A 16,874-nucleotide genomic window follows, 5' to 3' on the forward strand; every position below is an offset into this window, starting at 1 on the left:
ATCAACCAAAATGTCCAACAACAACTCAGTGGATCATGAAGATGGGTACATATATACAATGGAATACTACATATTTATCAGGAACAATGCAATCATGTAATTTGCTGCAACATGAATAGAACTGGAAGATATGTTAGATAAATAAGCCAGAAGAAGAGTATACAGAATATCACTTATATGTGATAATCTGCATAGGGAAATGGAATGATTTATATGGGGGTATCATGGAACACTATCACAAAGGTAGTTGTAATTGAATACTCTGGACAAGAACTGGGTGCTGAAAGGAGGTAAAGTGATACAGTACCCCTTCAATAATAATTTTGCAAATTATAGTGTGTAAAAGGTAAAAGAAGATAGTAAAATGTCTGTCACAGAGGAAGGTATGGGGGAGGCAAGGGGTGGAAGCTGGTAGCACTAATGAGGGAAATTTGAATTGATGAGGGGATGGGTGTTGGAGATTTGTATAATTGATTTTGAATCATGAACAAGTTTTTAACTGCACTTCATTGTGATTCAACTAAATTTTAATTTTAAATAATGGTGCCTGTTAAAATGGCAGACTGAGGTGATAAATTTTAGGACTGATTGACTCTGGGAATATTAGTAGACAGAGGTTGATGCTGGTGATGATACTGGTGCTGAAACATTGTACTCTAAAACTAAATTATAAATGAATTTGTAAATCAAATTTAAATGTAAAATTTTAAAAAGTTAACTCTAAAAACTAGATGACCTTACTCAATAGCTCATAATTATATGCAATATACATATCTTACATAATAAAATGTTAAGAATGATTTAGAGTTAGCACATTGGTACTATCATTCACATTGTTATATTATTAAATCAACAACATTTTTTATCTCTAATGCTATATTTCACTAATAATAATATGTGACTCAAACATGGTGAACCAGAGCTAGAGTGGATAAAAAATTTACCTTGCATTAACTGATCCAGGTTTGTTCCCCATCACCTCATATGGTCCCTCAAACCCCACCAGGAGTGATCTCTGAGTACACAGCCAAGAATATGCCATGAGCACTGCTGTTAGTTAACCCCAAACTTAAATAAATGAGTACGTAAATAAATAAAATATGATTGGTCTGAAGACAGAGCTTAGTGTTCAAGCCATGGCACCACATGGCCTCCAATACTAGGAATACTATATGTAGCCTAGATAGAGGCATTAAGATCAGCTGAATATTGGTAGGATTGGTCACATGGGCCATTCAACACTGCTTTAAGAGGTTTTACCCACATACAGAAGTGAAACTGCACCTTTGGTATAATTCAGCAAAAACAGTCATAGCTAACTATCCAAAAGCTATAAAAATGCTAATTTTAAAGCTCATATTGCTTACAAATAAAGTACTATCTGTATACCTGTAGTCAGAAATCATAACACACACACACACACACACACACACACACACACACACATATATATATATATATATATATATATATATATATATATATATATATAGTCTAGCAACTGATAGCTAGACAAGATGTAGCATATATTTTCAATTATGGTCTTATGAAAGGTATTATGCTAAACAAACTAAGCCACAAGAAGGATAAATACAGGATGATATCACTTATATGTGGTAACTAGTCGAATACAGTTTTTAAAGAAAACACATACTGAATGTGAGAAAATATTTACACACCATACGTCATATCAAGGCGTATAGCTATGATGTATAAAAGCATTTACAAAGCTCCATGAAGCTCAAAAGCAAAAAAAAAATGTGAAGGGACATTAAAGACAGTTCTGCTTATCAGGGAATGAAAGTCAAAACAACACTGAGATATCCATTCTTACAAATGCAAATGGAATATATCAAAAACACAGAAATATGTGGTAAAAAGGAATCTTCATTCACTGTTAGTGAATGCCATCTGGTTTAGCTTCTGAGAAAAAACAGCATAGAAATTTTTCAAGAAATTTAGAAACAATTTTTAGGGTGTACCAGTCTAATGGTTTGAGATTATATCCCATTGCTATTTTGATTTCCATTTGTCTGATGAAAAATTACATATATATATATATATATATATATATATATATATATACACATATATTTGCTTTGGGGGCCACACCTGGTGACGCACCTTGTGATGCTCAGGGTTTACTCCTGGCTCTGTGCTCAGAAATTGCCCCTGGCTTGGGAGACCATATGGAACACTGGGGTTCGCAAGCACAGACCGTTCTAGGTTAGTGCATGCAAGGCAAACGTCCTACCGCTTGTGCCATTGCTCAGGCCCTGAGAAATTATATTTTTGAATTAACTCTTGACTAACTATATGTCTTTGAGAAATTGTCCTTTATCGCCATTTTGTTCATATATTTTCCAAATTTTGGAATAGTTTTTGTCATTAAGTACAAGCTTACAAATGTTTTTAAGTGCAAAAGAACACCTTTAAGATAAAAAAAATGCATAAGTGATTAACCAAGGATTCCAATTTAAACAATCTTTAGATGAATTTAAGAAAATTCTAAGAAGATTTTGGCACCTGGACCAAATAGCATTTTGAAATTCCAGCTTAGGAAGATAGATATATGCTTCAGATTTCAAAGGGTTTGGGACCAGTGTTTTAGAAAGTGGTAATACTCTCCATGGACGGGTACTGCAATGAATGATACAGGAAGACATTAATAGTATCAATTAAAATTTCAAAATAATGTTTGTCTTTTCAAAGGTTATGAATGGCATTTTTCCCCAAAAGGAGCAGTAGGATAAAGTTTAGGGACTTGTATTTAACTATAGGACAAAGAAAATCCTCAGTCTTTTAACCCAAGTCTTAGTTTTAATATAAAATATAAAATATTTTATAAAATGCACATAATCCCTAAATGAAATATATTGCTGTTCCCTCCCTTTAAGTTACTAGAAAATCATTTTTTTCTCTTTTGGCATACTTGCTCTTTTATTTTGGGAGTCTTATTAGAAAGATCTACTCAAAGAGATTGTGCATCCCAACCTTTTCTTAACAAATTTCCTTTTGTATAACTTGTTCTACATATTTTTTTTGCTACCTACATGTTTATTCTATACAAATTGAATACATTTATGGTGTTTTCTTAATCAGAATAAGCATTATATGCAGACAAGGATCCTAATAGATTTACTGGTATATTCGTAGCACCAAAGAAGAAAATTTGTTCATCGTAATAACATGAAGAAATTTATCAGAGAAAGTTGGAGTCTTCTATGTTTTAATCTTCAACAACTTTTTTTCTGACCGCATATAAAGATCAAAATTAAAAACAGAAATAAATCTTAGTTATATTTCTTTTAGCTCAAAGACACCCTACAATTAACAGACATGAAGAATTTCCATGGTGATTAGCAACTTTGTAAAAATGTTCATTTTATGTTTTCTCAAATGTCTCTCAATAGAAGCTGCAATCATAAAATCTAGATTTATTTTTGTTTTCTTTCCATTCACCAAGAATAAGCCATTGCATAATTTTTCAAATCCCACAACATGAAATTTAACAGGGTGTGACAGCTGGTATGTCCCATGTCCATAATATTCAGTGGTCTATAACAGGGTAAATTACACAGTTACCTGCTATAATTATTGCCACAGACAATACAGTCTCCCTGATGATTGCTTTATGAAATTCAGAATTGTTTGGGTCACTCCAATTAAGTTTGTGTCAATAAGAATTTCAGGCAATATTTTGCTAAATAAATGTTCAAAATTTAAAAGCCAAATCTAAATGGGTATCCACTTCTTAGCATAATTAAATATTGTGTATGCATTCTGCTTTAATATAATAATTTACACTGTGGTGAAAATGTTAAAGTTTTATTCTAAATTAGGAATTTGCCACCACACATAATGCTTCAGAGAATAGTAGACTCACCAAAGAAAATAAGAGACCTAAAAATGAAGCATCATCTAAGACCCTGGAATATAGTGGTTTGCTATATAACAAAGGTACTTCACTTCAGCTATAAAGACACTTGAAAATACATAAAAACACTAGAACTATAAAAGCGGACACTTTCTGAGTTTTGCAACTAGCCTAAATGTATTTGAAAATTACTAGTAGACTGCCAAATAAAAAATAAGAATTTCAGGGATGTAACTTGTCTTCAGATATTAGTTTGCATACTTGTTTAATGTACAAGTAACATATCAAATTCTTATTCGTACATGGGAATGTCAAATCGAGTTGCTCAAACATAGTATTTAAAAGCACTCTAAGAGAAATGACTATCAGCTCCTTTGCAATCAGATTCAAGAAAAACAATGCCCTCTCCCTGTAGATACCACTAAATATTATTTAAGTAGAATATTAATAACCAGTACTTTAGTACAGAGATAGGTGATTCTGATTTTGCAAATAGTAGTTTCTGCTTTATTGATTTAATACATTCCTGGAAACCATACAAGAAGGCCAATTATCATTAAATAGAGCTAATTATGTCCTTATTGGGCTCATATGTTCGTACAAAGTTTGGCATAGGCAGCAGAAACCTATGAGCAAATGGCTGAGGGGATCAAAAGAAAGGGCAAGTACTTAATAATTTGAGCTGAACGTGCTCAGCAGTAAAGTAGATTAAAAAACAAGAAAGAAGGGGCAGGAGAGATAGCATGGAGGTAAGGCGTTTGCCTTTCATGCAGGAGGTCATCGGTTCGAATCCCGGCGTCCCATCTGCTCTCCCGTGCCAGCCAGGAGCAATTTCTGAGCCTAGATCCAGCAATAACTCCTGAGCACTGCCGGGTGTGACCCAAAAACCACAAAAAAATAAAAAAAAAAAAGAAAGAAGCAAAGAAAAGGCCTGATAGTCACTTGAAATAGCAAACTGTGACTAGAAACAGATGTTTAGTCTCTGATGACATAAAAGAGATGAACCCATCTTAATCTTTAATACAAATAATTAATTAACTTTTGTGTTTTAGGGTCATTCCTGGCTCTGTGGCCAGAAATAGCTCCTGGCAGGCATATGGTATGCTGGGAGTCGAACCATGTCCATCCTGGATCAGCTGCATGCAAGGCAAATGCCCTATCACTGTGCTTTCTCTCCAGCCCTTTAATTTTTTTTTTTTTGCACAATAGATAACATAATTGTGATCTACAAATCAAGATAATATCTTATGACCTTAAGAAAAAATATCCATTTTCAATATGTGCAATTGAGTGGTTACTGAAACATAGAAATAGGGAAACATACTTCTAACTTTTTTGTGGGGTCACACTTAGAAGTGTTCAGGGGCTACTCCTGGCTTTGCATTCAGGAATCACTCATGGCAGGGTTCAGGATACCATAAGGAATTCCGGGGATTGAACTTGGGTCAGCTGCAGACTAGGCAAGCTGCCCTACCTTGCTGTACTTATTACTCTAGCCCCAAGACTTCTCATCTTTATAGAATTCATCAATCAGATATTTAATTACAAATAAAACCATAAAATTATTGAAAATATTTTTTTATTTTTTTGGTCACACCAGGCAGTGCTCACTGGTTACTCCTGGCTCTATGCTCAGAAATCACTCCTGGCAGGCTCCGGGGACCATATAGGATGCTGGGATTTGAACCATGGACCTTCAGCATGCAAGGTAAATGCCGTACCTCCATGTTTTATCTCCAGCCCTGAATATTTCTTAAAAAAGTATCACAAAGATACTTCTCATAAATCTAAATGAATGCAGAGGTGAATGAATAAAAACTACACACTTCCACATACAGTTTGTGTCCTAATGTAAAATAGGAGAAAGTATCACAGTAAAAGAAATTGCAATATTATTAAGTATAACACATGAAGTGAAAACAAATAGAAAATCTTCTAAGAAAATTTAGGCTTTGCAGCATTTGCAACACAGAGGGTTGGAGAGATAGTAAAGAAATGAAGGTGGTTGCATTGTATTCACATGACTCCTATTTGATGCCTAACATTGCATATGATTCCCTAATCTTCTTCAGGCCTCTGGAAAAAGAGCCGGGAGTAGCCCTGACCACTGCCAAGTGTGGTCTCAAAATCTACCCCCTCAAAAGTAACTTGGTCATAGAAAAATTAAGGAAATCACCTCTACATAACAACAGGGATGACTAACCCTTAACAATAACATACCTATCAAATTATTGTCTCATGTAAACTAAGAATGAGATGATTAAATGTGTAATTTCAGTCACCACTGTGCTTGCTTTATTGTGTATAAAACTGCTACTTTCTGGGTTTTTTTTTTTTACAGACTCAATCTATTATTAATCTAGTGTGTCCTTAACTTCTTATTATGTTATTACTATCAAACTAGGTCCCAGTGATGAACTTCATATTAAGTATTCTTTCATAGTACATAATTGATATTTGCTAAACTTCACATACCTACGTGTTTATTAGTCTTTTATGTTCTTAGATCAGGGGATCTCAAACTAAAGGCCACAGCCACATGCAGCCCACCAAGGACACTTATTCAACCCACCAGATATTTTTTGCCACCACTGCCTGTCCTGCTTAGCGCTGACCAGTCCTGGGTGGCAGTGCACAGGTTTGTAAAAAGTGCACTGCACTCTATGACTCCCCTCCTTCTCTTCTTGACTCCTCCTCTCTTCTCAGGCAGAGGTTCTAAAACTAATGCCAGCAGTCCACTATTGTTCAAAAAATATTTTTAAACTATAGTCAGACCCTCCAAAAAGTCTGAGGGACAGTGAAATGGCCCCTTGTTTTTAAAAGTTTAATGACCTTTATACCTAGATGATAAAGTAAATCGGACTGGAATCTGGGTTTGTTTCAGCCCAGGGTAAGACCTCAAAAATATGAATTAAATCAATGTATTTTTAATACTAAGGTTTTTTTTTCCTCTCATACAACACATTTTATAATTCTAAATTTGAAATTATGTTTAAAGACTAAAAATAGGCAATTAATAATATGTACTATTATCTGAAATTGTTAGGACTACAATTTCCTAATTAGCATAGAATAGCTCTATAACAACAGATTTAATTTGGATATAGTTACATTGCAAGACATATGATAGTACTTAACTCATATCTAAATTTGAGAAGAAGCAGTTCAATCAAATCATTTCATTTTACTGTATTAATTTCCCTGAGAGAAAACTAGTTCTCAAAAACATTAAAGGTATAATTTTATTATAGTAAGTCCATTATAAATAAAAATATTAGGCTAGTAGAGTTTAATATTACTTTAAAAATCACAGTGATGACTTTAGGGGAAAAATTAAGAATTGTTGAGTATTTTTTCTCCTGATGGTATCATCTATTCAAAAGAACTTCCTAAATCCACATTGACTAATATTAGAGGTTTAAAATATGGAGTTGGTTAAAGGAATAGGAATAGTAGGATACTGCAACAAGGAACCAGAGGCAGAACTGTGTCAGAACCAAGCTTGTTTAGAAACATACAAGATCTGGACAGATATTTTAAGTGCAGCAGTTACCTGACATCACATGTTCCTTTGACATAATTGGACACAGCCCTATAGAAACCTAAACACTTCCAGGGTCATCTAAGGAATCCCTGATACTGCAGGACCCAAGCATCATTGCATCTTTGAAATGAGCTGCCAGTCCTGTTAAACTGCTGGCCCTGCTGACTAAAAATCAACAATGAAGGCCTGAGCAGCACATCTCCTCTCTCATAAAAATGGAAGTATAAGGGATGTGACTTTTATATTCACAAATATTAATATAAACAGGTAATAGTTTGGAGCAATAGCACAGTAAGTAGAGCCTTTGCCTTGCACTGTGACAGACCTGGGTTCAATCCCTGGCTTCTCATATAGTCCCCTGAGCCTTCCAGGCGTGATTTCTGAGAGAAAGCAAGGAGAAACACCTGCACAGCCAAGTGTGGCCCATAAACAAACAAAGATCTTCATAAGCAGACTTATCATGTTTCTAAGATTCATTAGGCATATCTAGTGAAGTAGTCTGTTGCAGCTCCAGTACATTGAATTTGAAGGTCACTTTCGTCATTCATTTTTATGAAAATCAAGATGACTGAATCAAAATGCCGACTAAAAATAGTATTACAAAACATCTCTAGAGTTCACTACCAAACACAGAAGTTGGCTTGCACTGTAATAGTCACTAACAGTGGAACACTTTCTCAACACACTCAAACTGTCGTTTTTATCCCAGGACTATTAGCAGGTGAACATTTATTTCCACAATCAATTACTCCAGAAATTCATTTCTGGTCTTCATTCCTTTGTATTTCTGAAGATTTCAATAAGCAACATAGACTCAACTAAAAAAGTCTCTTAGATGTTATTAAAAAAAAGTAAAGAAATATTAATTGGGTCTTACATTACTAATGATTATTTTAACTATGTTGAGATTGTTGCACTGTCCATAGAATTTGATATGCATAATACCATACCTAGTGAATATCCTGCATATTTTATCAGTTTGCAGATATATAATTTTTTTAGAATCATATCATCAGGTAGGTTGGTATAAACTGGAAAATACCTTTCATTTGGCATTTACATTGAACATTATGTTTAGCTATTATTGGTTAAATTTTTACAACATGCCAACATGTGATTGCTTGGTGATTTAAATTCCATAGCAATCCTAGAAAATAACTATTGTTGTCCTCAAGTTTTTAGATACAGAAAATAAAAAGGTTAAATAGAACCTAGAGCGATTATACAGGGCTAGACTTTCCTTGCAAGCAACTAACCCTGCTTATATGCCTGGCATAGCATATGGTCATGTGGTATTACAAGGTTGGTGATCTTTGTCAATGTAAATCCTGAGCACAACAGGCCCAATATGACCCATCAACTCCATCTCCTAAGAGAGGTTAAATAAATTCAAAGTCACAGAATTTCAAGTGGGAAAGAAAGAATTCAAGGTCAAATATGTTGACTCCCAAGTCTGAATTCTTATAAAGATTCAATTCATTTGAAATTTAAAATCCCATAAAAAATGAACATGGGGCTCCTTACACATTATAGTCACCTGATCACACTGAATTTGTGTTCTATAAGACATGGTTACATATTCAATAACACTATTATAAACTCTTTATGCAGGCTAAGGTTTCATAACTGAGACAATATTATACATTTCATACTGAAGAATTAGCTACTTTGCTGTGAGTTTCACTCTGGGTGTTATTCTTTAGGAAGTTAGAGTTCTTATTCCTTTTCATGGTCTCACTTTAGAAGAATGAAGTTTGCTACTAGACATCAATAAAAGAGTCATACTGAAGTAGACATTGGAAAAAAATAGCTGACTTAAAGAGACAACTTTTTAGGAAAAGGATATGACAAAGAGATGTGGTTATTATAAGAACATCAATAAAGTTATGTGGAACAAAGATAGATTTATTTCCTGTGTTGCAATGGGCAAAATAAGAATAACTTAATGACTCAAGGACACAAGGATAACATTATTTGTATGGTCTTACTTCTTTAAAATTCCCTTTATTAATGTATCTAGATTCTATCTTTCCTGGAATTCCACTATTACCCAGTAAAGTTTGTGGTTAATTTTTCATTATCAGAATGCATTATCATCATCACCAATGCATTATTATTACAGGTTATTATTCATATTTATCAGAAAATTTTTAACAGATATACACTTTGAGGATAGAATCTATATTATTTTATTTCTTTCATGAAAGTGATTTATTGAAGCAATGTTGTGTTAACTTAATCAAATCTTTAAAACTTAAAATAATAAATATTAAAACATACTGAGAAGATATATAAAATCATTTAATGATGTGCTGAAAGTGAAACTAAAGTAAGACAAAAACTATGATAACATCTAAAATGCAATAAGAGCCTGAGAACTAAAGAAGACTGTCTAAAGTGAGACTAAATGAGTAATAATATGAGATAATACTAGAAATCCAATTAGATTATAAAAGGTCCTTGAAAATACACTAAGGGATGATATTTTTTCTTAAAACTCAGATACATCACTTAAAGGCATTGGCAATAAAAAGAAAAAAACTCTAGGGCCAGAGAGATAATACAGGAATTACTGCACATACCTTGTATGCAGCTGAATCTCTAGCCCCATATACAGTCCTTCTGAGTACCCGAGTCACTTCTGAACATAGGATCAGCCTGAGTAGCTCTCATGTGGCCCCACCCCAATCTATCCATAAAGAAAAAATCTCCCTCTTTCTGGGGGACATTGGTGGTGGGAATGTTGAACTGGTGAAGGGGGGGTGTTCTTTTTGTGACTGAAACCCAACTATAGTCATGTTTATAATCACGGTGTTTAATAAAGATATTTTTTTTAATGCATTTCATATAGCCAACCTGGCTTTGATCCCTGGCATCAAACATGGTTCCTGAGTACTGCCAGGAGTGATCCTGGAGCACAAAATTAGGAGTAAATCAGTGCTATTATAAGGACAGAATTGGAGGACATGCATAGTGGTGGTAATGTGGTTTAAAATAAATTTGAATATCAATACTATGAAGTTTAACATTGTGACAATCACATTATTAAAATTGATTTTATTTTTAAAATACATAAAGAAATATTTAAAAAAGTAGGGGCTGGAGCGATGGTGCAAGCGTTAAGGCCTTTACACCTTGCTAGACTAGGACCAGTGTTCCATATGGTCTCCCAAGCTAGGAGTGATTCCTGAGTGCATAGCCATGAGTAACTCCTAAGCATCACTGGGTGTGGTCCCCCCCACAAAAAAAAAAAGAAAAGAAAAGTAAAGAAATATTTAAAAATTAACATTATAAAGGGGGCCTGAACCTAAAAGAAGTAACTAATTAACAGGGGAAAGTATTATTTCTGACAGTGTTCCATTGATTTATTATGATGAAATTATATTACATGCATCTTTGATTTTATAATTCATTTGTTCCCAGCTAAGAAAACTCCTTGCAGCCACCTGAAAAGTGTTAATGAATGAACTTATGCTGTAAATCTAGCAGCTATTGTCTATATATCCTATTATACTATAGCATATATATTATATTATATTATATTATATTATATTATATTATATTATATTATATTATATTATATTATATTATATTATATTATATTATATTATATTATATTATATTATATTATATTATATTATATTATATTATATTATATTATATATTAATTATATTATATTATATTATATCATATATTCTATATACTATATAGCACCAGAAACATGGCATAATCCAAATGAGATGTGATTAATTATAAAAAGTAAACATGTTTTGAAGATTTAGCTTGAGAAGAAAGGATCTTAATATTTCAATGAATTTTGAATTTATTATGAGTTTAAATAGCTTTTGTATCAAGGGCATGCATATCATTCTTCCTTATCAGGAAAATTCGGTCTTCCTAGAGGGGGATCATACTAAACATAGTATATAAATAGCCAAATTAATGGTAAAAATGGTTAAAACAGAAAATCACACATGGTCACATATATCTGATTGACATAGAGAAACTTATTCAAACAAAATCTTTTCCTATCCCTTCCTTCATAACTCTCCTCAATACACACTAAATCACATAGAGATGAAATGGGTACTTGTTTATTTCCTAATCCCTTTGATTTTTTTAACAGTTCTCTTCCTTAATAAAAATAATTCTTTTTCTTGAAAATCTTGATGTTTTACTCTATTACCATCATATACCCAAATAGGTATATGATTCATATTTCACCCTCATCTTTTCCACATCTGTAAAACCTGTGATTTGTAAATATAGATCATTTTTTCTCCAGGTACTTTTGAATCATACATTGACACCATCTGATGTATATGACTGCAATCTATTATTTGCAAACATACACTGGCCCCTCCAATTCCACATTTATCTATAAGTAAACCATTTTCCAAACAGTCCGTAAGAAGGCAACTAATCATTCTTAATTATGTCTCCCTGTTTAAACTATACTGTGAATTACAATGGTATATTTACTAAAATTCAAATATATTCCATAATTTAAAGTTGCATGATTTGATCTCATCTTACCCCTTTCGGTCTTACCTTCTGTCATTCCTTTTCTATAGTTCACAGTGCTGAAAACTTGAAAAGGGCATAAATTCTAGATTCTTATCAAAAGTGAAGACTAGGGAGCCATTATCTTTACTCTAGTGCACATCTAGCTCCTAAGTGAAATAACAACTTACTTAAGAACAAGGGCTATTTGTTAAAGTGCATGTTTTTTTGTTTGTTTTTCGGGTTTCTGGATTTGTATAGGCTTATTCCTGGCCATGTATTCAGGGATCAGTCCTGGTGGTACTTAGAGGGATATATATGGTATCAGGGTTCAAATTCCAGAAGATCATGAGTGAGACAAGCTCCAGGCTGCTCTACTAACTCTTCAGTCTGGTTGTTTTTATAGTTTTTTGGTCAAGGTTCATGTTTAAAAATATTTTTATGTGGGAATAAATAGATAGTAGGTAGGGTGCTTGCCTTGCATGCAGCCAACTAGGGCTACATCCCTAGCACCCCATGAGGTACAATGAAATCCACTAAGTGTTATTCCCTAAACACAGAGTAGAAGTAAGTTGTAAACATGGCCAGATGCGGTCCATAAAGAAAAAAAATGTTGATTGTTTAAAAAAATGGTGAAAACTAAAAATAGAGTCATAAATTATAAAAGCATAGAATCATAATTTAAATTCACTGGACATTTCTAATGAACCAAAAATGATAGAAACTTTCCACTGAGTCTTCTTAAAAATGACATATTATATGCTGCTATTCAACTTTAATACTGATAAACTTAAAGCTGACGAGACATCTCTTTAAAGCCATGCACAAAATAAGGTCAAAATGGATTATATATTTGACCTATATATATATATATATTTGACCTAAAACCATAAGGAAAAATGTAGGCAGAGCACTCTATAACATTGAAGTTAAAGGATAAAACATCACTGACCAAGCAAGTAGGAACAAAAATAAATGAAAATATATTAAACTAAGAAGTTTCTGCACCTCAAAGAAACAGTAAATAGGAAACAAAGACTCTCCAAGGAATGCTAGAAACTATTTACACAATACTCATCTGATAAAGGGTTATGCCATTTCATACCACAGAGACTGGCACACCTCACAAAGAACAAGAACAACCAGTGCTGGCATGGATGTGGGAGAAAGGGACACTCATTCACTGTTACTGGGAGTGCTGACTAGTCAGACCTTTTTGGAAACAATATAAATATTCCTCAAAAAAAAAAAAAAAAAACAACCTAGGAATTGAGCTTCCACCTGATTCAGCAATAACACTCCTAAGAATATACCACAATGCGGAAAAGCTCTCTGCATTCCTATGTTAATTGAAACACTATTCACAATAACCAGAATCTGGAAATGACTCAAGTGCCTCAGAACAGATGAGTGGACAGAGAAACAGTGGTGTACCTGTAATACGGTGCATCTGTTTTTCTTAGACATGGATGGGTATGGAGAGTATTATACTGAACAAAATGAGGGTGAGGGAGAGGGAGAGAGAGAAAAAATAACGACGCTTATTTGTGGGATATAAATAAAAATATAGCATAGTATTGATAGCCAGAAACAATGAAGAGGAGGGACAGGAAGATCAGCCTTTGTTCTGAAGATTGCCACAAATAGCAGGGAAGTATAATTAGGCAGGGCAGAGAAGGGACCACGATGAGAATGGTAGTTGGAAATGGTCACCCAGGACAAGAATGGAGTGCTGAAAGGAGATAAAATGATTGGCATGAGACCCCTTTAGCAATAATATTGCAAACCACAGCGTCTAAAAGGAAGACTGTGTGTGAAAGAGAGAAAGGAGAAGAACTAGAAAAAAAAGAAGGGGGTGGAGGAAGAAGAGAAGACGAAGAAGCTGTTCTGAAGAAGGCAGGAGGCTGTACTGGAGGCAAACAATGGTGGTGGAAATTGTGCACTAGAAGAGTGTTGTACATTCTATGACTGAAACTCAATCATAAACAACTTTGTAACTGTAAAAAAAAGTTCAAATTTATTATGATAAACCTTGTAACTAGTGTTTAAAATAGTTTAAAATAGGGGCTGGAGCAGTGGTGCAGCAGTAGGACATTTGCCTTGCACGCGACTGACCTCAGTTAGATTCCCCCCACTTCCCATATGGTCCTCCAAGCCAGGAGCGATTTCTGAGCGATGAGCCAGGAGTAATCCCCGAGCGCCCTGAGTGTGGCCACAAAACCAAAACTAAATAAATAAAATAATATATCAGTTAATGAGCATCAGAGTGGGTAGCTATTTGACCATTAATTCTCAGAAATTAAACAACACAACTGGGATTTGATCCCTGGTTTGTTGACTCTGCAAATAATGTTAATGTCATCCTGAATTTCCAAAAGCTTTGAATCATATATATAACATATATATAATTTAAATTATATATACTTACTTTTTCTCTTTGATAAAAACCATATGAAAAACTCAAAACCTATAACATCAGTTCACTTATTATGAGTTCCTATGCTCTACGTTGTTTAGATATCATATGCTGACATTGCACTGCTTAAGTAGCTATTTTGGGAACACAGTTGCCTAGCAACCAGCATTATTAGAGTGACTGATCCTCCAGATTGTGTTTTTATTATAATACAGTTAGCATATTATTCAGATAGAAATATGTAAGGAATAGGCTGGCTAAATTTAATACCACATTTCTTAACACAAATCATAGCAACGAAACAAACAATAAGACGGATGATTTCTGTTGATGATCCTTTAGTTTTCAAATATTTCTTTCAGTCATCAAATGTATTTAGAGTCCAGTGTGATCTTGGATGACAAAACAGAACTGATGAGGTTAAAGTTTTAAAACTGAAATGCTTCATATTTAGTAGAGTTGGGGAGAACTATGTATAAGCGACTAGGGGGATGGCTTCAGAGATACTATATCTTATCCAGAATTCCCACAGTTATAGTCTTTTGGAACCAAATGTAAATGTGAAGCAGCATATGGTAAGACTCATACAAAGCCACTCATGGGGAAAATATAAAAGCAAGAATGTATTTCAAAATTTGTGATTTTAAAACTATGGTTTTGCATAACAAGTTAGTTGAAGTAATGTAAGTACAAAATATAGTCAAGGTACAAATATATTCAGGATCAAGACAAAGGATATTAATTTCTTGAAGCTACATCATATTTCTTCTTTCAGTTTATTTATTTAAACACTTATTTAAAGATTAAGTAATAAAAATCAAACAAAATTCAATCAGATTTAGTTCATAATAAAAAGAATTTGGGACAAAGAAAAGGATAATGAAATGATTCACTCTTAGGAGGCCTTATAGTAATGTGGAGCATGTCTTCTACTAAAATTAATCTGCCATTAATCCAATCTTCCACGATGATTTGAGTGCCAACTGAAAGTCATGCAGATTAAAATGTTCTTGTTCGTGCTGATGAGTTGAAATAGGAAAGTAAATTTAAATGAAGGAAAAGAAAAGAAAATTATTTAACTTGAGGATTGCAATATGAAAGAAAGATACTAGGCTTTGCAACTAAAAGCCTAGATATGGCCCTGGTGGTTTTTTTTAAACTTTCTAAATTGAAAAGAAAAAAAAATTTTTGGCTACACCCAGCAGTGATTAGGGCTTACTCTTGACTCTGTGCTCAGGGATCATGCCTAAGCCATATGGGATGCACATGGTAGGCCATGTGCAAGGGAAACATACTATTTACTCTAGGAACTATGCCTCTAACCCCAGACCAGTATTTTAAAATTGTGTCTTTTATTAGTTTCTTAGTTTATAGAATCACAGTCTTCTCAAGAATTTTGACATATTTTTTCTTCTTTGCCTAATTCAAAAGTTTTTATGAAACTAGAAAAATTTTCAGTGAGGACATGGACATTTTTCTACAATTTAGTCATGAATATGGGTAAGTAGCATATCATCTAGATAAAGTTTTCTAGATGACTTCTAAAATAATAATTATGTCAGGCAATCTGAAAAGAAACTTGAAAACTTAGGTAATTCATGAAAAATCAGTATGAAAAACACTAATAGACAATACTTCCTTTATATATGTATACAGATATAGTCTCCTATAAAATTGACAGTTAAAAAAAAAAAAAAAACCAGTGCAAAGGAAAGCGGAGAGAACCAGGCTTCTTGTATGTTGCAAATAGATATATAAATTGGTGTGAACTTTCCAAAATAATTTGATGATTGCCTAAGTATTAAGATGTGTACGATTGGGACTCATAATTCTCTATATAGAGAGGTACTCTTAGAATACTTATCAAACATGTAGAAAAGTCTCAATTCAGTATTATCTTCTAGAAGGAATTTGTACCAATAATTTAAACTGTACAGATAAATTTGAATTCTTTGTTCTGATATAATCACGGTAAATTATACTGTTGGATATTATTCACATGATATTAAATATAAGTGGATCATTTTAGAAGATTAAAAAGTGGTATAATAGTATAGTTTCAATTAAGAATGTTTATCGTTCTAGGAGCCATATCAGAAAGTATTTGAAGACCATATTCTCCATGTACATGAGGGAGCATAGCAGACAGAATCTAGTTCCTACATGCAAAGACTTCTGACCATCTCTCAGAGTCACCATTAAATATTAAAAGACACACTGTATTAATTAATTAAAGAATACCAGTTAATTTCTAAAATAATAATAATATATTTAGAAGGTTACCAGTGAGTTTCAATTTCTTTTCTTTTCCTATGTGCTTTTTCTATTATCACTGTATAGGAAAATAAAAGAAACACGTATAAAACAAAGTATTTGACAGCATGAAAGCAACAAATTGAAGGTTTTATGGAAATGTGTTATATTGAAATGAAACATTTTAATCTTTGAAAAAGTTTTGTTTCCCCCTGAATTTCAATAATGTTTCTGTCAACAAATATCTAAATTCATAGCAGTAGGATGTTTTTATTATGTA

General features: G+C 33.3%; 1 protein-coding gene across 1 annotated transcript in view; it reads right to left on the reverse strand.

The window, feature by feature from the left end:
* NELL2 (neural EGFL like 2) overlaps window positions 1-16,874 on the reverse strand; it is a 305,773-nt gene that overhangs the window by 94,540 nt on the left and 194,359 nt on the right. The gene's annotated exons all lie outside the window — the stretch shown is intronic.

Source organism: Suncus etruscus, chromosome 11 (genome assembly GCF_024139225.1).
Source record: "Suncus etruscus isolate mSunEtr1 chromosome 11, mSunEtr1.pri.cur, whole genome shotgun sequence".
Classification (NCBI taxonomy): domain Eukaryota; kingdom Metazoa; phylum Chordata; class Mammalia; order Eulipotyphla; family Soricidae; genus Suncus; species Suncus etruscus.